Raw genomic sequence first — 21,486 nt, 5'->3', positions numbered from 1 at the left:
GACCTAAATACAAAATCTTAAAATGATAAAGATTATGGAAGAAAAAATAGGGACAATGCTAGGAGCCTTAACACCTGGCATAAACAGTATACAAAACATGACTCACAGTGCACAAACACCCAAAGAAAAACTAGATAACTGGGAGCTCCTAAAAATCAAACACCTATGCTCATCCAAAGACTTCACCAAAAGAGTAAAAAGTTTACCTACAGACTGGAAAAAAGTTTTTAGCTATGACATTTCCGATCAACGCCTGATCTCTAAAATCTACATAATACTGCAAAAACTCAACTCCAAAAGGACAAATAGCCCAATTAAAAAATGGGCAGAAGATATAAACAGACACTTCACTAAAGAAGACATTCAGGTAGCTAACAGACACTTGAGGAAATACTCTCGATCATTAGCCTTTAGAGAAATGCAAATCAAAACTACAATGAGATCTCATCTCACTCCAACAAGGCTGGCATTAATCCAAAAACACAAAACAATAAATGCTGGAGAGGCTGTGGAGAGACTGGAACACTTACACACTGCTGGTGGGAATGTAAAATGGTACAACCACTTTCAAAATCCATTTGGTACTTCTTTAAAAAGCTAGAAATAGAACAACCATAGGATCCAGCAATCCTACTCCTCGGAATATATCCTAGAGAAATAAGAGCCCATGTGCATTGCAGCAATAGCAAAAAGATGGAAGCAACCAAGGTGCCCATCAACGGATGAGTGGATAAATAAATTATGGTATAATTCACACAATGGAATACTACACATCGATAAAGAACAGTGATGAATCTGTGAAACGTTTCCTAACATGGAGGAATCTGGAAGGCATTATGCTGAGTGAAATTAGTCAGTTGCAAAAGACAAATATTGTATAAGACCACTATTATAAGAACTCGAGAAATAGTTTAAACAGAGAAGAAAATATTCTTTGACGGTTACAAGATGGGGGAGGGAGGGAGGGTGGGAGAAGGGTATTCACTCATTAGATAGTAGATAAGAACAAATTTAGGTGACGGGAAAAACAATACACAATACAGGCGAGGTCAGCACAACTGGACTAAAAGGAAAGTAAGAAGTTTCTGGAATAAACTGAATGCTTCAAAGTCCAGCATAGCAGCGGCGGGGGTTTGGGGACCATGGTTTCAGGGCACATCTAAGTCAATTGGCATAAAGAAATCTATTAAGAAAACATTCTGCATCCCACCTTGGAGAGAGGCGTCTGGGATCTTAAACGCTAGCAAGCTGCCATCTAAGATGCATCAATTGGTCTCAGCCCACCTGGATCAAAGGAGAATGAAGAACACCAAGGACACAAGGTGATTACGAGCCCAAGAGACAGAAAGGGCCACATAAACCAGAGACTACATCAGCTTGGTTGTCAGGAGGGATCAGTCCCTGGAGAAGGACATCATGCTTGGCAGAGTACAGGGTCAGCGGAAAAGAAGAAGACCCTCAATGAGGTGGATTGACACAGTGGCTCCAACAATGAGCTCAAGCATAACAACGATTGTAAGGATGGCGCAGGACCGGGCAGTGTTTCCTCCTGTTGTGCATAGGGTAGCTATGAGTCGGAACCGACTCGATGGCACCTAACAACAACAACAACATCAGCTTGAGACCAGAAGAGCTAGATGGTGCCTGCCTACAACCGATGACTACCCTGGCAGGGAATGCAAGAGAGAACCCCTGAGGGAGCAGGAGAGCAGTGGGATGCAGACCTCAAATTCTCATAAAAAGACCAGGCTTAATGGTCTGACTGAGACTAAAAGGACCCCAGTGGTCATGCTCCCCAGACCTTCGGCTGGCCCAGGACAGGAACAGTACCCAAAGCCAACTCTTCAGACAGGGATTGGACTGGACAATGGGTTAGAGAGGGATGCTGGTGAGGAGTGAGCTTCTTGAATCAGGTGGACACTTGAGACTATGTTGGCATCTCCTCCCTGGTGGGGAGCTGAGAGGGTAGAGGGGCTTAGAAGCCGGTGAAATAGATACACAAAGAGAGAGTGGAGGGAAGGAGCGGGCTGTCTCATTAGGGGAAGAGCAACTGGGAGTATGTAGCAAGGTGTATATAAGTTTTTGTATGAGAGACTGACTTGATTTGTAAACTTTCACTTAAAGCACAATAAAAATTAAAAAAAAAATTAAACTACGGATATAGTCTGTATGCAATTACTTGTTTACATTTTACTCATGTGTATAATGAAATATATCTCCAGGTTTATTCACAGAGTGATTAAATTATATTCAATTTTTTTTTTTTTTTTTCAGTTTCAAGTGCCAGTAAAAGAATCCTAAGTAGTTATCATCTGAGGCGGAAGCCACTGAATCCAAAGGAACTCTACTTACCCTCATCTAGTCGTCAGATAGCAAAAGTAGCTGCTGTGATGTGATTTTTGTGACAATAATCAACAAATTGGATTTCACAAGCAGCATTCTATACATGGGAAACCCTGGTGGCCTAGTGGTTAAGTGCTATGGCTGCTAACCAAAACGTTGGCAGTTCAAATCTACCAGGTGTTTCCTGGAAACTCTATGGGGCAGTTCTACTCTGTCCTATAGGGTCGCTATGAGTCAGAATTGACTCGACGGCAACAGGTTTTTTTGTTTGTTTGTTTGTTTTATTCTGTACTTTACCACCTCTGAGTCCCATACCCTCTGATCAGCAAGGCTGGTGTTATTAACCCCACTCTACAGATGAAAAACAGAGTTCCAAAGAGGTTTAAGTGAATGGCCTGAATAACTAAACCAAGTTTCAATTCAAGGGTTTTCTGCCTCTAAATCCCTTGCTCTTGTCACTAGAGCAAATAAATTCACCACCACCACCCTCATTTTCTGCAAGCTTACATCATTGTTGTCCTCTAAAGAGGCAGTATGGGAGTCCTGGTGGTGCAATAGTTAAGTGCTCTGCTGCTAACTGAAAGGTCCACAGTTCAAATCCACCAGCTGCTTTGCAGAGGAAAGATGTGACAGTCTGCTTCAGTAAAGATTACAGCCTCGGAAACCCTATGGGGCAGTTCTATTCTGTCCTCTAGGGTCACAATGAGTCAGAATCAACTGGAAGGCAATGGATTTGGTTTGTTTTTGTTTTTTAAAAGGGCAGTTACATTTTACCTTCTAGGGATCTAAATTTGAAATCTCTTCCTTTTATCTGCCTCATAAAACACCTAATTATCTTTATACTGCACCAGAATCCTCAGCTTCCAAGAAATGGGTATGGTTGGATTTCAAGCAGCAGAGATTTGTGTTTAGGCAACAGATCATAAATTGAAGTTACACCTCTACCTTAAACAGGGGTGGATTATCCAATAAGTAAGGTAAGCATGGTGATTACCTTGCTTATTAGATCATCTGTAGAGGACAATTTCACATTTTTACACCACGTCCAAGATTCTCCTTCTAGGCATCTGTCTCTCTCCCAACTCACAGCACCTTCCTACAGAATCAAAGCCTTTTCTCAAATTTAAAATCCCTGACAGGATGGATGGCCCAGTAAGCAAGGTAAGCACGGGCTTACTTTTGCTTACTTACTAATTGGTGGTCAACATGGGTTTCACCACATCACGTGAAATTGTTCACTACAGAACACAAGTAAGCATAAGTAAGTGTGTGCTTATCTTGTGTACTGGATAATGTGTCCCTGACCTTAGGGGAGGTGGAAAGAAGGCTGAACTCAGTCAAATGAGGGGTTCTTCTGAGCATAATTATAGCAAGTATGAATGTCAGTACACTAACTCCACGTGTGGAAGAATTATGACTATGTTCCTGTTATTGCACTTTGTGCAGGATGGGGCTGGGTGCAGCTGTATCTTCACACTGGAATCTGCTGAAGCGTTCTCATTCCATCTGGTTTGGGTGGCCAGGCCATACAAGTCACTACTGGGCCATTCTTCACTCCCAGCACAAAGCCCCTTTCCATGTGGCCTCCCTCTCTACCTACAAGTCCCCAACTACATTCAGTTTGCGATGATGCTCAAGACAGAGTGGCCCTGCCATCTCCCACCCCACCTCCCCTGCATTCTTTAGGTCCCAAGAACCCTCAGGAACATAAGCACTCTGCCTGACTTCACTAGCCCTTTCTCAACCTACCCCACAGGTACTCATGGTTTGGGGGTCTTGCCCCTCCCTGGTCCCTATCAGGGAAAGAGTAGTAGTTTTCAACTAGGACTGGCCTCTTCAGGAAATTTGTGATGGTGTTAGTTGGTTGTCACAATGATGGGAATGATCACCTATGAATTTCATTTTACTTCAAGGTAGTAAAGAGGACTTCACAAAATATTTACTACATAAAGGAGTCATTAGTTTTAATAGGGGTAAGGATCACTACGCGGAACTACCTGTTTTTCCTTCCTCTTTCCAGGCCGAGTTGGGGGAGGGTGGACTCAGAGTTATGTTCTTGGTACTTTCATCATCTCTTCACTCCTGCTTCTCCTCTGGCTCTCCCACCCCACAGTCTGGGAAAACAGTATCCAACCCAAAGCCACAGAAATCCTGCCTGTGACTCCACTGACTTCTTTTTAGGCAAAGTTGCTCTCACTCTCAGCATTTAGAGCCAACACTTGGCCTTTGCTTCTGCCATCACCTCACTTCACTGAGGCAAGGACTCCTCAGGGCCCAAATGCCTAAATAGGGTAAGGGTTGTCAGGTAAGATATGCTGAGAAAAACACATTTGCTAGTTTTTCTAAGGAGTCCCTGGGTAGTGCAGACAATTAACAAGCACACCTGCTAACCAAAGTGTTGGGGGCTCAAGTCCACCCAGAGGTGCCTCAGAAGAAAGACATGCTGATCTACCTCCAAAATCAGCCATTGAAAACCCTGTGGAGCATAGCTTCTCTGACACACATGGGGTCACCACGAGCCAGAATCAACTTGATAGCAACTATAAGTATTTCCAAATGTTATCCCACCACATATTCAAGAAATACCTGGTTGCCAAGTGGTTATTTGAACCAACCTCAGGATGGATTTATGAGTCCATCATGGCCAGAGCACAGGGCGATTATTCAAATGAGTATAGAGTTTAGATGAGCCTCACTATTACTAAAAGTAGCAGCACCATCAAATACAGCAGACCCTCACCAAGAGGATTCTAGTCAAGCACATGGCTGGCATCTTCCCACCCCTTTGACCTAGAGACCTCTCACTGGCCTTCAGGGCCTTACCACAATTTCTCCTATGTCCTACTTATACAGAATGGATTTCTCCCCCTTCTGCACCCCATGGCACTTTTTACACATTTTGGTTCTAACGTCCTAAACAGGGTAAGAGCTGTGGGCTTACCTGTACATATTTCCCACTAGATTCTGGGCTTTCTTTGGGCAGAAGCCTTGTCATATTTACTCATTTCCAAATTTCAGCTGTATGGTCCCAGTTCATCCAAGGGCTAAAAAAAGAAAAAAAAAAAATCAACCCAGTGCATAAGTAAGACAGCTCTGCAACTGTCCAAGAAACAACAAGTGTTTCTGAACCATGTAAATCTGTTTTAGCCCCTACTCACAGGGCTGGCAGGAAATTTTAGGGACCCCTCCCCTTCTTGAGATTGCACAGGAAGGTTATACACAGGGAATCTTATGCATAGTGAAGGGTAATGTAGTCCAGAACAATTGGGAAAGGTCTCTGGTTATCAGTTCCCAGTGAACAGGACTAGCTACATCATCGGCAGAGCCCGCCGTAAAATGAAAACACAGGGCCCCTTGTTCAGAAATTATTAAGAATTTCAAGACAGTGACAGCAGAGCAGTAAATGAAACATGGGGCTCTGTGTGACTGCACAAGTCATGCTCCCATGAAGCCTGCCTTGCCGGCGGGTGTCTTTTCCATGCTCTCAGCCCCAGAGCATGAGTGGTCTGTTCAGAAGCATGTGATTTCCCTGCATCCTCGCCTCACCATTACAAGAAGGGACCCTTTCCTAACTTACCCAGGCATCGGTTCCTGACATCATCCCTGTGGGTGTATATCTGGGATGCTGTGCGGAAGCAGGGACTGGAGTCTGCCACACAAGGAATTCATATATCTCACCTCCCAGAATTAACTCCTCCATTCCCTGGCTCTCAGAAATCTCTCACTCTCATGGAGCAGGACACTACCCTCTCCCAGTCCAAGCCCCCACCTGTAAGAATGACCCTGTGTTTCCAAACTCAGTCATATTTACGGGTAAAAAAAAACAAAAACAAACAAACAAAAAAAAAAAAACCACTGCCATCAAGCTGATTCCAACTCATAGCAACTCTGTAAGACCAAGTAGAACTGCCCCATAGAGTTTCTGAGGAGCACCTGATGGATTCAAGCTGCCGAACTTTTGGTTAGCAGCTGTAGCTCTTAACCACTATGCCACCGTATTTACAGGTACAGGGGTTAAAATTTCAGATCATATTCTTGGGAGACACAATTTAATCCATCTCACCTTTTGACCCCCGCCAGCATTCATGTCCTTCCCAAGTGCAAAACACATTTACCCTATTACATCACCCTGCAAAGTCTTAACCCATTTTAGTATCAACTCTAAGTCCAAAATTTTATCTTCCGAACCATCTAAATCAAGTACGGGTGAGACTGAGTGTGTCCCACCCTGGGGCAAAATTTCTTTCCATCTGTGGACCTGTGAAACCTAGAATGTAAGTTATCTGCATCCAACAGTGAATCAGGCACAAGGTAGGTGCTTTTCTTTACAGAGGCACTGAAACCCTAAACCCAGGTTCTTGAACTGGATGTATCTGGGGACAAGACAGGCAACTCATCCTCACTGTAGTAGGATGATGGGGAGTTGTAAGGATGAAGAATGCACACCCCCTTACACCCATCTGAAGGGAAGGCCATAGTGGTGTGCTAGTAAATATTTGACAATCAGCTCTCTGGAAGGAAAAAAAAAGAATCTAATTTGTAGCACTTGCTAATTTCCATAATGTAAATACTCCCATGATGGCTGGTTTCAAGCTATCAATGTGAAGTCACTGAAGGCAGAGTTAAGAAGAGATGCATACAATCACGCTCACAAGCCAGTCAGAGCCAGTTCAAGCACAACTCAGAGCAGCCACCCCTGGCTCCAGCGCAGTAGGCCCAGGGTGGCAGATCTTCTGAAGTTTCAAAAGAGGCTAGAAATCAAATTTCCATGTTCGATATTTCCATGAAATACTGGCTACTAATTCAAATCCTTTAAAAACATTGTGGTGAATGAAGTTGTACGGGCCCTTAAATCCCTGGATTTGCAACCTTAGGTTGGCAGAGAACTCTGGTAATGAGATGCAGAGGGAAACTGCAGTGTGATGGATCACTTTCATGTGGCCTTTCTAGTCATGGTCTTGTAACCCCATCCAAGTGATTGGCTGGGACAGTGCAGATATGGTAATTGTGACCCACCAAAGGGATTGGTCAATTTTGCCTTCCTTCTGGGCTTGAGGTGAGCCATCCCAGAGGCAGGAGAGAGAAGATCCCACCACCACCAAGGAAGAACAGCCAGAAGCCAGCACATCCTTTGGACCCAGGATCACTGTGCTGAGAAGCTCCTGGAACAAGGAGACAGAGAGAGAGAGAGCTGTGATGCTAAAGACATCGAGAAGCAGCAGCAGAGACCCAGCAGCAAAAACCCGGCTCACAGAGAAAGAAAGCTGAGTGCCTCCAGGCAGAGGTGGAAGGCCAGGAAGAGGTGTGCCTGTGAGCGTGGCTGGGAAGAGGCTGTCCTGATAGAAGGACTGTATCCTGAGTGTTCCTGCGCCTGAATTGTAACTGTTACTTCTGTAATAAATCCCGTAATCATGAGTATTGTGTTTGAGTTCTGTGTGGTCAGTGCAATGAATTATTGAACCCAGCAGAGAAATAAAGAGTGCCATGGGAGCGACAGTAGGTGTCAGAATTGTTAAAGATGGTGGAGAGAAGAGGCATATCTGACCTCCACCTTGAAGAAATCAGCCTTGGGCTATTGATCTTGATTCTCCCTACCCCTTGTGAAGTTAGAGGAGGTCAGACATCACCTACATGCCATTTTTACAGAAACTTTGCCATTTAGTCCTTTACATCTCCAATATCATGAAAACAAAACAGATAACATTTTAGGTTACCCTACCCTACTGGCCTCTTGGATTCTTCGGTGGTGCAAACAATTAAGTGCTTGATTACTAACCAAAAGATTGGTTGTGTGAGCCCACCCAGAGGATTCTTGGAAGAAAGGCCTGGTGACTTGTCTTTGAAAGACCATAGACTTGAAAACCCTATGGAGCACAGTTCTACTGTGATATACATGGGATCACTATGAGCTAGAATCTACTTGAGGGCAACTGGTTTGGCTTGATGTTTCTGGTACTGGTCTCTCACTTGTGCCTTCACCCATCATCCTCACAGAACATTCTGGGGCTTGCAATTGCTCAGCCAGAACCACTCCTGGTTACTATATTGAAAGGACTCAGAGGCACGGACTCATTCTTTGTTTTCTTCACAATGTTATCCACAATATTGCGAAACTGGAAAAATAATTGATGACGATAATGATGGATGTGATGATCAAAGATGATGAAATACTTTTAAAAGCATGAGGCTCCCTTCGGGCCTCTGGTTTGCCTTTCTCCTCCTCGCCTGTCCTTTCCGATGATACTTTATGTATCATATTCCTTGTCACTCCAGCTACAGGAGATAGACGACCACGAGAGCAAAAGATAGCAGGCTGAAGCAGAGAGAATTTTCTCTTGCCTGCAGCAGGCAGTTGAATACATTTTTCAAGGCTGAAACATCATAGAAACAGAATGATTTTTTAAATGCCCTTTCTTTTATTTTCATTCATTTGCTTTTTGTGTTTTTCTTTTTAATTGCTTGTTTTATTTAAGGAGCCTTGAGGCATGAGCACAGCAAAGTATCATTAATTAAAATATTTAAAATATAGCAGTGGTGACAAAGCTCCAGAATAAGCCCAGGCAGCACAGACTGCAAACACAATTATTATCCATAATAACAGCCAAATCATCGCTGCTTCTCTCTACTCAGAAACCATACATCCTTCCTGGGGTGCTAAGTGGCTGTGACAATGCGTAAATCATGACTCCTGAAAATGGGACTAGATGGGGTCTCTGGGGCCGCTTTTGGTCTCTGCAGAAGCCTCACCATTCCTCCTCATTGGCTTTACCCCATGGGAGGCATTCTCAGGCAGAAAGCTACGACATGGCAGACACTCTCTCTTCCTCCCCAGCTTTTCTCCAGAAGCCAGGGGGATGTTCAGAAGTGAATCAGCTGGGGCCTCATGCGCCAGTGGGTACACCAAAAACATGCTAGCGCTTTCCCTGCACCTGGAAGACCCCTCTGAAGAAAATTGTTCCTGTAAAACAAGTCTGCAAAAGTAGAAATGCTAATAATTTTTGTTAAAGCTTTCACACACCGGAATGCACAAAGCATTACCAATGTTATTTCAAATGATGAAGAGAATTATTTATTCATTAGTTTCATTCATTCAAGATTTATTGAGCACCTACTATGTACCAGACTCTGGTCCAGGTCTTTTTTTAGGCACCACAGGGACGCTGGGATAGAAGACCCCATCTGTGCCTTCAGGGAGCTCAGAGTTTAGTGGGAGGATTGGAGGCAATTACAATACGGTGAAGGGCAGTGGGATGGGAACAAAGAAGAGGGCCCCCCAGCCCACCGGGGAAGGGGGGAAATGAGTAGCCAAGGAGAGATTCTCATGGGAGGTACCTTAGGCTGAGTTCTCTAGAGAAGCAAAACCAGTAAAGTGTATAAATATATAGAGAGAGATTCGTATCAAGGAAACAGCTCAGGTGACCGTAGAAGCTGGAACGTCCCAAGCTGTGGATCAGGATAGAGGCCTCTTCTGATTCACGCAGTCACAGGGGCTGGCGAACTCAAGATTGGTAGGCCGGAGAGCAGGGTCCCTGCTCACAGGCTGTGAAGGTCAACGAATCTCAAGATCAGCAGGAAAGACTACAGGCTTCTCCTGATTCATGTAGCTGCAGGGGCTGATCAGTAGGTCAGAGAGCAGGACTCTTGCTCACAGGCTGTGAATATCGACAAATCCCAAGATCAGCAGGTAAGCTGCTAACTCAAGTCCCAAGAACCAGAGATCAGGTGAAAAGAGGCAGCTGCAGGATCCAGAACAAGCCAAAAACCTTGGCAAGGTGAGCAGGAAGGAAGTAGGTGGAGGAGGGTGGAGAGATGAAGGCTGGGGGGCAGTGAGCCACCACAGGCCCCACCCCCACTGGTGCCACTCAGCAGATTCCATCACGGGGGTGATCCCATATCAAATATCAACAGGGAAGTGATCACAACATTATACAACTGCCAAGATACTGAGAATCATGGCCCAGCCAAGCTGACACACAATCTTAACCATCACAGAAGGTGATGCTTGACTTGAATTCTAAAGGCACCATGGAAAATGCTGTCAGTGACCCTCCATATCTCCTTGGCACTTATCTTGTCCCTGCTGCCCCAGCTTCCAACTTCCACTGGCCAGCTCTGCAATTCTTTTCCTGAGGGCTTCTTCTAACTGCCAGTACCACTCTGCTTGCTTATATGGTTGGTCAGAAGTGCCAAAGAACTAACACTCCTGGAAGAAGCTCTCAAATAATGACAGATGGTAGTTCATGGATGAGTACTCCAAGAACCTCACCCCTCAGGTAGGACAAGTCAGAGACCACTTCTGCATTATACTACACTGTTTCCCAGAGTTCCCCAGAGGGATTAAGCCCCAATTGCCCACAGGAATAACTTGCCAGCTTGACTGCCTTTACTTCCCTATCTCTTAGCAATGTCTCATGGGATCACTACCTAAATGAACTTATTGTACTAAAATTCTTATCTTAAGGTCTGATTCTCAAACAAAGACAGTGCCCCAGTTACGGGAAACATGAGAAGAGTCCAGACAGAGGCAGGATATAGTTTATGAACAGCAAATAGTTAGGTGGGTAAAGCTGAAGCACGGAGGTGGGTGTGAAAAGAGCTGAACCATGCACTAGTGACCACCAAGGTTACAGATCCCTCTTAAGGTCTCTTTCTGTTTCTGCCTTTGTACAAGGAACACTCAGACATACATATTCAGGCTAAGTATGCGAAGTTACTCACTTCCCCCTACCCCCCCCAACACCCTGTGTCTCATCTTGGCCTCCTCTTCTCTTTTTTATCTCATTTAAATAAACTATTCTGACTCCAAACAGTTTACCCTGGCACAACTGACCTGGAAGTCCCACTGGACACTCCCTTTATCCATTGTTGGCACAAGAATGGTTCCTATGGAATTGAAACTGTTCTCTGAAGTCTCCTTTAAACTAACAGTTTAACTCAAAAAACAAAGATTGTTACCCTTGACTATTGTGCTGTCTAAAAAAAATTATCCGTATAAGACCAAATGGACAACAGCTATCCTAAAGCATAGGCAAGAAGGCTGAGGGCAGGAAATTTAAGTCAATGGGAGTAAAACAAATAGAACAGAAATAACAAGAATGTTGACACTATGTGAAAAACGTAAACAATGTTACATTCATTATGTTTAGAAACTTTTGAATGGAAATGGATTTTGCTATGTATATTTTCACAAAAAAAATAAAATATTATTTAAAAAGAATGGTTTCTGTGGTTGCTAGCCTCCAAGATGGCTCCCAATGACCCTACCGCCCATACACACCACATGGTATTCATACCCTTGTGTAGTCCTCTCTCACACTGTATCAAGGCTGGCCTGTATGACTAATAGGATAAGGCAAAAGTGTTGGTATGTAACTTCCAAGGCTAGGTCATCAAAGGCATGTGGCTTCCATCTTGCTTACTCTCTTGGGTTCCTAGTTCTATGGAAAGGTAGCAGCCTTGTTGTGAGGAACCTCAAGCAACTCTACAGTGAGGTCTATGTGGTAAGGAACTGAGGCCTCCTGCCAACATTAAGCAAAAACATTGTGGCTTCTTCCTTGCTTTCTCTCTTGGATTGCTTGCTCTGGGGAGATGTAGCTGCCATCTTGTGAGGAACCTCAAGCAACTCTATGGTGAGGTCCATGTAGTGAGGAAATGAGGCTTCTTTCCAATAGCCAGCAAAAAAAACTAAGGCATCCAACCAACAGCTATGTGAGTAAACCATCTTGGAAGCAGACCCAGTCAAGTCTTCACATGATGACAATCTCAGGCAATTATCTTGACTGCAACCTCATGAAATCTTTCAGGGCTAGAACCAGCCAGTTAATTCACTCCCAGATTCCTGACTTCCAGAAACTATGTGACATAATAAATTTTTGTTGTTTTAAGCCACTAAGTTTGGTTTTTAGGGGTTTTTTGATGGTCATTTTGTTTGTGTGTGTGTGTGTGTATGTGTGTGTGTCTGCTTTAGGTGGAGTTTTACAGAAAAAGTTAGTTTCTCATTGAACAATTAACACACATGTTGTCTTTTGACATTGGTTGCCAACCCTGCAATGCGTCAACACCTTCCCCTTCTCAACATTGGGTTCCCCATTTCCACTCATCCAGCTTTCCTGTCCCCTCCGGCTTTCTCATCTTTGCCCCTGGGCTGGTGTGCCCATTTAGTCTCGTATACATGATTGAGCTACATGTATTAGTGTTTGTTTTATGGGCCTGTCTAATCTTAAGGCACTAAGTTCTGAGATAATTTGTTACATAGCAATAGATAACTAATACATTGTCACATTCCCCCTTCCCATCCTGCCTAGCCTCACCCTCTCAACCAAGGCAAATAAGGAAGAAGGAGGAGATTGTACCCGAAGATGATGAAGTTCATTTTGAACACCCTGAGGAACATCCAAGAGGAAATGATAGAAGGTGGGCAGTTGGAAATACAAGCCTGATGTTTATGCAGAGAAATGACTAGGGCTGGAGGTACGTAATGGTGATTGTCAGGATATAGGTAATCAATGAAGATATTGTCATGAAGTAAAAGGTCTAAGAAGAGTATATATGTTGTAAATAACCCAAATTATTCCCCCATGATGTACCGATAGAGTGGGAAAAGGAAAGGCAGAGTTTGTTAGTGCTAAGAGTTAGGGTAGTTTCTTGTAGTCGATTCTCTTGCTTTTAAAGGTGAAAAACCCAAAAGGCCCGAAAGGGCTTATATTAGCTACTTATTGCTGCATAAAAAGTTACCCCCCCAAAATTAGTATTTTGAAACAATAAACACTTACTATCATATTTTCCATGGGCCTGGAATTTAGAAGTTGCTTAGCCAAATGGTTCTGGTAATATATACAAGAACATGTGTCATAGTGTTGTCTATAATAGCAAAATACTAGAAAAATACAATAATAGGAAGTAGTCAAGAAATTACATATCCCCTAAAAATGAGGTTTAAGGAAAACTTTTAGTAACATGGGAAACTATTCATAATGTCAGTAAAAAAAAAAAAAAAAAAAAAGTGTAAAATTACAAGTACAGTATGATTCCAATTTTATTAACATTTTTTAAATTATATAAAAAGACCAGAGGTGCCTATGCCAAAATGGCAACAGTAGGTATTTAAGTCACCTATTACTAAGTAGCAGACCACCCCAAAACTTAACTTCATGGCTTAAAACAACTATTTTTTGTTCATATTTCTGCAGTCTGGATAGCTCTTCTGCTGGTCTCTCCGGAAATCACTTGTGCAGCACAGTCACCTGGAGGCACGACTAGGGCTAGAAACCTAAGAGGGCTTCTCTCACATGTCTGGCGCCTTAGCTGGGATGGCTGGAGCAGCCAGGGGCTGTGTAAGCATCTCCCTCGCTCTCTTTCTTCTCTCTTTTCCCATGGTCTCTCCAGCGGGGCAGCTAGACCTTATTACATGGTAGCTCAGGACTCTAAGAGAGAGTGTTCCAAGAAGAGAGCACTTACAAAGTTTGTGTTTGTGTTACACTTGGAGATGTCCCATTGGTTACGGCTAGTGGCATGGCCAAGCCCAGAATCAGTGTGGGAGAGTGCTGCACAAGGGCATGAATATCCAAAGCATTATGTACTGGAGACCACCAACAGAGCAGTCTACCACAGTAGATATATCTGGATGGCAGAATTTTTTTTCTTTTTTATCTGTATGTTTCAAATTCTTTGCAAAGAGCTTGCATAATATTGTAGAACAATGATAAATGTTATCTAGAGTTCACACTCATTATTTTAAAAATTCAAGACATGCAAAGTACAAAGAAATAAAAAAAAATCTCACCAATTCAGAAGTAACCAGTGTTAATATTTCATGATCATTCTTTCAGATTCTTTCTGATAGTTATATATTAAGAAAAAAAAGGCAACAGTTGCCATTAAGCTGATTCTGATTTCTGACAACTTCAAGTGTGTCAGAGTGGAACTGTGCTCCACAGGGTTTTCAATGGCTGATTTTTCAGAACTAGATCACCAGGCCTTTCTTCCTCGCTGCCTCTGGGTGGACTTAAACCTCCACCTTGTCGATTAGTAGCCAGCAAGTCAGCCCTCTGCACCAGTCAGGGACTCTGATATTTATACAGATGTTAGGAAAGACAGAGAAAAATTTACAGAAATAAAAAAGATGAGACAGACAGACAAATGTTTCTAAAAAGGAGATAATCCTATGAATGATATTCATAAATTAAAAAAAAATTTTTTTTCTTCAACTTAACAGAAGAGAAAGAAACTAAAGGGAATTTGAAAGATTTATAGTACTTGTATTTCAGAGAAATGTTTCTCACCCCCAAGAGATATTAACACCTTAAAAATTACTCTAAGGTTAAAGAAAAAAGGATTATGAAAACTATTTAAGAGGTTGGAGTCATGTTTTTTTTTTGATGGAATTTTAAATAGTATTGACTAGCTCGCTATTGCGAGCAGTGAGGTGATAATACTCTCACACTTCCTCCCCCCACTCCCCATGTCTGCTGCTCAGGTTGGCTTTACTCTGCCAGAGTTTATAACAGTAGAATTCTATTCTGCAAACAGAATTTGCCTGGAAAAAAAATTTATTGCTCACCACTAGTTTTTTTTTCACAACCTCTCCAAACCTGATCTCATCACAAAGGAGCTTTGGTTTTATGTGAGAAGGTATGGTGGGTGTTCCATTCACTGTGTTATTTCGTATTTAAGACTGTTTGGATACACGACAATAACAGCTGTATGTAGTTTTCTTGGGTCTCTCTCTCTTACTCTCAGAACTTCATAGACATTGCTCCATTATCTTCCAACAAACAAAGTTGCCATGGTGTGTCTGAGGCCAGGCTAATCCTTCTCACTGTCCGGCACTGTCTTGTGCCCAGATGCCTGAGGAACTGCTTCTTTACTCTTAAAGTTCAATAATTTAACCTAGAATACCCTTGCTGTGTGTCATTTTGAATCTGCTTTTACTGGTATCTGGTGTATCCCCCTTCCATCTGCAGATCTGAATCGCTTCTGAATTCTTCCTCTATTTTTTTTGCTGTTGTTGGACTCTCTACTGCAGAGACTCTGCTGAAGTTACCTCATTTTGAATCATCTTTGTCTATCCTCGTCTTCTTTCTAATTATTTAATCCCTTTTTTTGTTTTTCGTCTGCATTCACTGTGATTATCTCCAGCTTTCCCTTCATGCCATTAATTCTGTTTTCAGCCATGTCTCTTCTGTTCCTTGCTATTTCTACTTTATGTTGCTGTGTTTCAATTTATTTCCTTAGGTCTGCAATCTGCCTTTACAACTCATTCTGTTGTTTTATCATCTCATCTTTGAGCTCTTGTATTATTGTATTTATATTCCTACTAATTTATCGTCTAAAGGGAAGCATTCATGAGGAAGCCACTTCTATCATCTGATTTATGTTTCTTCCAGACTGAGTTCTTTACCTATCTTTTTCATGTGCGCTCTAACTTTTTAATTAATTGATTTTTCTGTGGTACATTTACCTAGTTGCCCTTCATTTCTTTTCATCTTGCTCGTGCTTAATGTGAGCAGCTCTGTTCTTGGCATACTTTCCTCCTTACCCGGGACCAGTTTGTCTTCTCCCACTCTGAGTTTCATTTTGAGAGCTGGGTATTGCGGGTCTGGCCACTTTTCAGCTCTGAAGGAGGACAGAGCTCTGCCAAGGCTTAGCTCAGCCTTGTTGAGGAACTTGTGCTCCAAGTTTTCTTCTGAGAGACCACTGAAAACGCCTAAGACCAGGGCTTGCTTCCACCAGCTGAGAGTGTGACCCACTCTTGTGGAGTTTGGCTCATCTTCCATTCTATCCCAATGTCTTGGAAGATGATGAGTCCTCTACCCTGCTAGTGAGATTACAAACTGATACTACCTTTTCAGAAAACAATTTGGCAATAGAATCAAGACCTTAATATTTATAACTTTGTCTAGTAATACCTCTTCTGAGATTCTAGTTAGAAAAACAAAAAGGAAACAAAGGTTCATTGGCAATGAAATTCTTGCAAGCACAATGTATAATAGCAATAAACTAGGAACAATCTAAATGTTCAACATAGAGACATGTTGCAGTAATTTTTGCAGAAAATAAAAATAAAGCTTATGAAGAGCTGTTAATGATATGATTATATGCTTATTACGTAATATTAACTTAAAAATCAATATAAAATTAAACATAGAGTAATATCTCAATTAGGAGCCCTGGTGGCACAGTGGTTAAGAGCTCAGCTGCTAACCAAAAGGGCAACAGTTAGAACTCACCAGCCACTCCATGGGAGAAAAATGCAACTGTCTGCTTCTGTGAAGATTTACAACCTTGGAAACACTACAGGGAAGTTCTACTCTATAGGGAAAGTCCTATAGGGTCGCTGTGAGTCAGAATAGACTCAATGGCAGTAGGTTTATTATCTCAATTATATTTTTAAAATGAACAGACAACATCTAGGAAGAACCACTAGACCCAAAGCTCCACAAGGATAGGAGCCATGACAGTTCCATTTACTCCTATATAACCAGAACCTAACATTGTGCTTGTACATAACAGATGTACAATGAATAGTTATGAATAAATGAATAAAATTCAACAAAAGAAATTTCTCTCAGGTTCCAGTAACAGGAGTAGTTGTATTTCTGAATGGCTTTGATTTTGTAGACTTCTGAATCGCTTTGACTAGTAGGAACTATGACATATTTGGTTGAACTGGGAAACAAAGTTTCACAGAACTCATTTTGTATCTTATCTTGTTTTCCCTGCCTTTGTTCTCTCTTTGACAAGAATCCTAATCTAAAAAAAAAAAAAATAGCTTTATTGAGGTATAATTTTGATATGACACAACTCGCCCACTGTCAATATATAATTTGATATTTTTAGTAACTAAAAACAGAGCTATGCAACCATCACAACTATCCAGTTTTAGAACATTCTCATTACCCAAAAAAAATGCCTTCAAGCTCACTTGCAGTCAATCCCCATTCCCCCCTCCTGTTCTAGATAACTACTGATCTGACTTCTGCTTATATAAATTTGCCTTAACTGGACATTTCCTATCAATAAAATTGTACTATATGAAGTCCTTGGCAACTGGCTTCTTTTGCTTAATGCTTTTGAGATTCTTCCATGTTGTAAAATGTATCAGTACTTCATTTCTTTTTATTGCTGAATAGTATTCCATTGCATGGATATATCACATTTTTTTAATCCATTCCTGGCTTGCCAGATGATAGGCATTTGGATTGTTTTCAGTTCAGCACTTGTGTAAATAATATTGCCATGAATATTCTCATACAAATCTTTCTGTTTTCATCTATCTTCTGTAGACTCCTAGGCGTGGAAATGGCTGGCTTATACAGTTATAGTTGTTGTTAGCTGCTGTATAGTCAGCCTCCAACTCATGGCAACCCCATGAATAATGGAATGAAATGCTGACCAGTCCTGTGTCATCCCCAGGAGCAGTTGCTGAGCTGACAGTGTGGTCCAATGGTTTTCATTGGCTGGCTTTTGGAAGTAGATCACTAGGCAGGACCTTCATCTGGAAGCTCTGCTGAACCCTGTTCAACATCATAACAACGTGTATGACTCCACTGACAGGTGGTGGCTGCACATGAGGTACGTTGGGCAGGAACTCAACCCAGTTCTCCTGCATGGAAGGCAAGAGTTCTACCAATGAATAGACTCTGCTCCCATGAGTTATAGGGTAAGTTTTTGTTTAGCTTTTTTTTTTTTTAATGCCAAAGTGTTTTCCGAAGTAGCTGTTACACTTTACATTCCCACCAGCAATGAATGAGGGCTCCAGTTTCTCCACATCCCGGCCAACACTTCAGATCATCTGTCAATAATTCTAATGGTTGCGTAGAAATACCCCATTTTATTTTTAATTTGCATTTTCCTGATGACTAAAAATGTTGAGAACTTTTTCATACACTGAACAGCCACTTGTATGTATTTTTTAAATGAAATATTTGGTCAAATGCTTTGCCCATTTTTTAAAATTGGTTTGTTGTCTTCTCATTCTTGAGTTTTAAGAGTTCTTTATATATTCTGGACAGAAGTCTGTCTTAGTTCATTTAGTGCTGCTGTAACAGAAATACCACAAGTGTATGGCTTTAACAAAGAAAAGTTTATTCTCTCACAGTCCAGTAGGCAAGAAGTCCAAATTTAGGATGCCAGCTCCAGAGGAAGGCTTTCTCTCTGTGTCAGCTCTAGAGGAAGGTCCTTGTCATCAGGCTTCCCTTGGTCTGGGAGCATCTCAGCGCAGGAACCTCAGGTTCAAAGGACGACTCTGCTCCTGGTACTGCTTTCTTGATGGTATGAGGTCCCCATGTCTCTCTGCTCACTTCTCTCCCCATGTCTCAAAACAGTTGGCTTAAGACACTATCCAGTCTCATAGATCTCATCAATATAACTGCCACTAATTCGTCTCATAGATTATAGTGATAGGATTTACAACACATAGGGAAATCACATCACATGACAAAATGGTAGACAATCACACAATACTGGGAATCATGACCTAGCCAAGCTAACATATATTTTGGGGGGACACATTTCAATCCATGACATTCCACCCTTTGGTCCCCAAAAATTCATGTCCTAGCCACATGTAAAACATATTCATCTCATCATATCACAGCAAAAGTCTTAAATCCACTCCAAGTCCAAAATCCAAAAATTCCTCTTCATATGTGAAATCTAGAATACAAGTTATATGTTTCCAAAGTACAATGGCGCAACAGCCACAACGTAGATATTTCCATTACGAACGGGAGAAATTGGAGGGAAAGAAGGCATAACAGGTACCAAGCAAGTCAGCAGGACACATAACATCAGCCCTCAAGGCTTGAAAATAATCCTCTGTTCTCTGAGACCATTTACACAATATCCCTGCCCTTCAGACTCTAGTTATTGGCCACACTCTCTGGATTCTGAGTGGAAGCCCTGGGTCCTGGGCTTCAGCTCATCCTTCTAGGCCAGTCGCTCCCTTGGCTTTAGACACACCATTCTCCTAGTCAGTCTGAGTGGTGACTCCACCCTTAGAAACACCAGAGGCCATGGCTCCACCCTTTGAAACCCCAGAGGTTGTAGCCATACCTTTTGAGCCTGAGGCAGCTGAGTTTCCTGTGTTCCTTGTCTCTTCAGTTTCTGCTTCCTGGTTTATTGGCCCCTCAGCCCTTGGGCCTCATGCCCACCACTGCTCCCCTGGGACAAATGTTCCAAAGCTCTCCAGCTTCACCGATAAGTGCCTGGAGGCACCCTGCTCTACCAGGAAGCCTCCTGTGCAAAGACACTCAGCTCTCTCACTTCATGGGTCAGCAAAAGTGATGTCTGGCACTGGTCTCCTGGTTCTGCTGCTGCCGGTGGTCTGTGCTGCTTCTCATCATCTCCACCATCTCCAGTGTTAATAGTTCTCCTTACTTCCTTCTGAGTCTTCTATCCATTGAGTTTCAAAACCAATCCACATTTTAGGTATCTGTTACAGCAGCAGCCCATTCCCAATACCAAATTCTGTCTTGATCAGCTAGTGCTGCTATAACAGAAATACCACAAGTGGATGGCTTTAACAAAGAAAAGTTTATCCTCTCACAGCCCAGTAAGCTAGAAGTTGGAAGTCAGGGCGCTGGCCCCAGGGGAAGACTTTCTCTCTCTGTCAGCTCTGGAGGGAGGTCCTTGTCATCAGTCTGCCCTTGGTCTAGGAGCATCTCAGTGCAGGAACCTCAGGTTCAAAGGACATGCTCTGCTCCTGGCATTGCTTTCTTAGTGGTATGAGGTCCCCATGTCTCTCTGCTCACTTTTCTCCCCCATATCTCAAAAGAGATTGGCTTAAGACATTATACAATCCTGTAGATCTCATCAATATAACTGCCACTAATACATCTCATTACATCATAGTGATAGGATTTAGAACACATAGGGAAATCACACCACATGACAAAATGGTAGACAATCACACAATACTGGGAATCATGACTTAGCCAAGTTGACAAATATTTTGGGGGGACACAGTTCAATCCATGACAAAGTCTTTTAAATATATGCTATGGAAATATTTCTCCAAGTCTGTAGCTTGTCTTTGCATTTTCTTAATGATATATTTTGAAGTGCAGAAGGCTTTAATTCTAATAAAGTTCAATTTACCATTTTTTTTCTTTTTCACATTATGCATTTGGTGTCATATCCAAGAATTATTTGCCTAACTCCACCTCACAAAAATTTTCTCCCAGAAATTTTTGGTCTGTCTCTTACATTCAGGTTTTTGATCCATTTAATTTTTGTGTATTGTATTGTATTGTGTGAAGAAAGAGTCAGAGATCATTTGTCTTAGGCTGGGTTCTCTAGAGACCAAAACTAGTAAAGCATATAAATATATACAGAGAGAGAGATTTATATCAAGGAAATGGTTCACGCAGTTGTAGAGGCTGGAGTGTCTCAAGCCTGTGGATCAAGATAGTGGGTTCTTCTGATGCACTAGCCACAGGGAATGGTGAACCCACAATCAGCGAGTCAGAGAGCAGAGCACTTGTTCACAGACTGTGAGATTGACATATCCCAAAGATGGGCAGGCAAGACCAAAGGTAAGCTGTTAGCTCTAGCCCCAAGAATCAGAGATCAGATGAACAAGAGACAGCTTCAGGATCCAGCATAAGCAAAAGCCCACAAGCCTTGCCAGAATATCCATTTATATTCAATGCAGGCCACACACCCAAGGAAACTCCCTTTCAACTGATTGGCTGCTCACAGCAGATCCCATCATGGAAGTGATCACATAATATCAAACCTCATCACATAAGTGATCACACCATCATACAACTATCAAATCACTGAGAATCACGGCCCAGCAAAGTTGACACACAGCCTTAACCATTACACCATTTTTATTTTTTCAGATGACTATTCAATTGTTCCAGCACCTTTTGTTGAAAAGACTATTCATTTCTCCACATTTTTTGAAATTAATTTTCCAAAAATGTAAGGAGTCTCAATTCTTTTCCATTGATCTATATGTCTGTTCTTATACTAGTAACACACTGTCTTGGTTACTGCAACCCTATATTAAGTTTAGAAATCAGGTAGTGTATGTCCTCCAACTTAGTTCTTCTTTTTCAAAACTGAGTTTGCTATGCTAGGTCTTTATTTTTCCATATTTTCCATTTTTCTCTAGGATGAGCTTGACAATTTATC

Source organism: Elephas maximus, chromosome 26 (genome assembly GCF_024166365.1).
Source record: "Elephas maximus indicus isolate mEleMax1 chromosome 26, mEleMax1 primary haplotype, whole genome shotgun sequence".
In the NCBI taxonomy this organism is placed as follows: Eukaryota; Metazoa; Chordata; class Mammalia; order Proboscidea; family Elephantidae; genus Elephas; species Elephas maximus.
The sequence above is the reverse complement of the archived record's forward strand: the minus strand, read 5'-3'. Positions refer to the sequence as shown.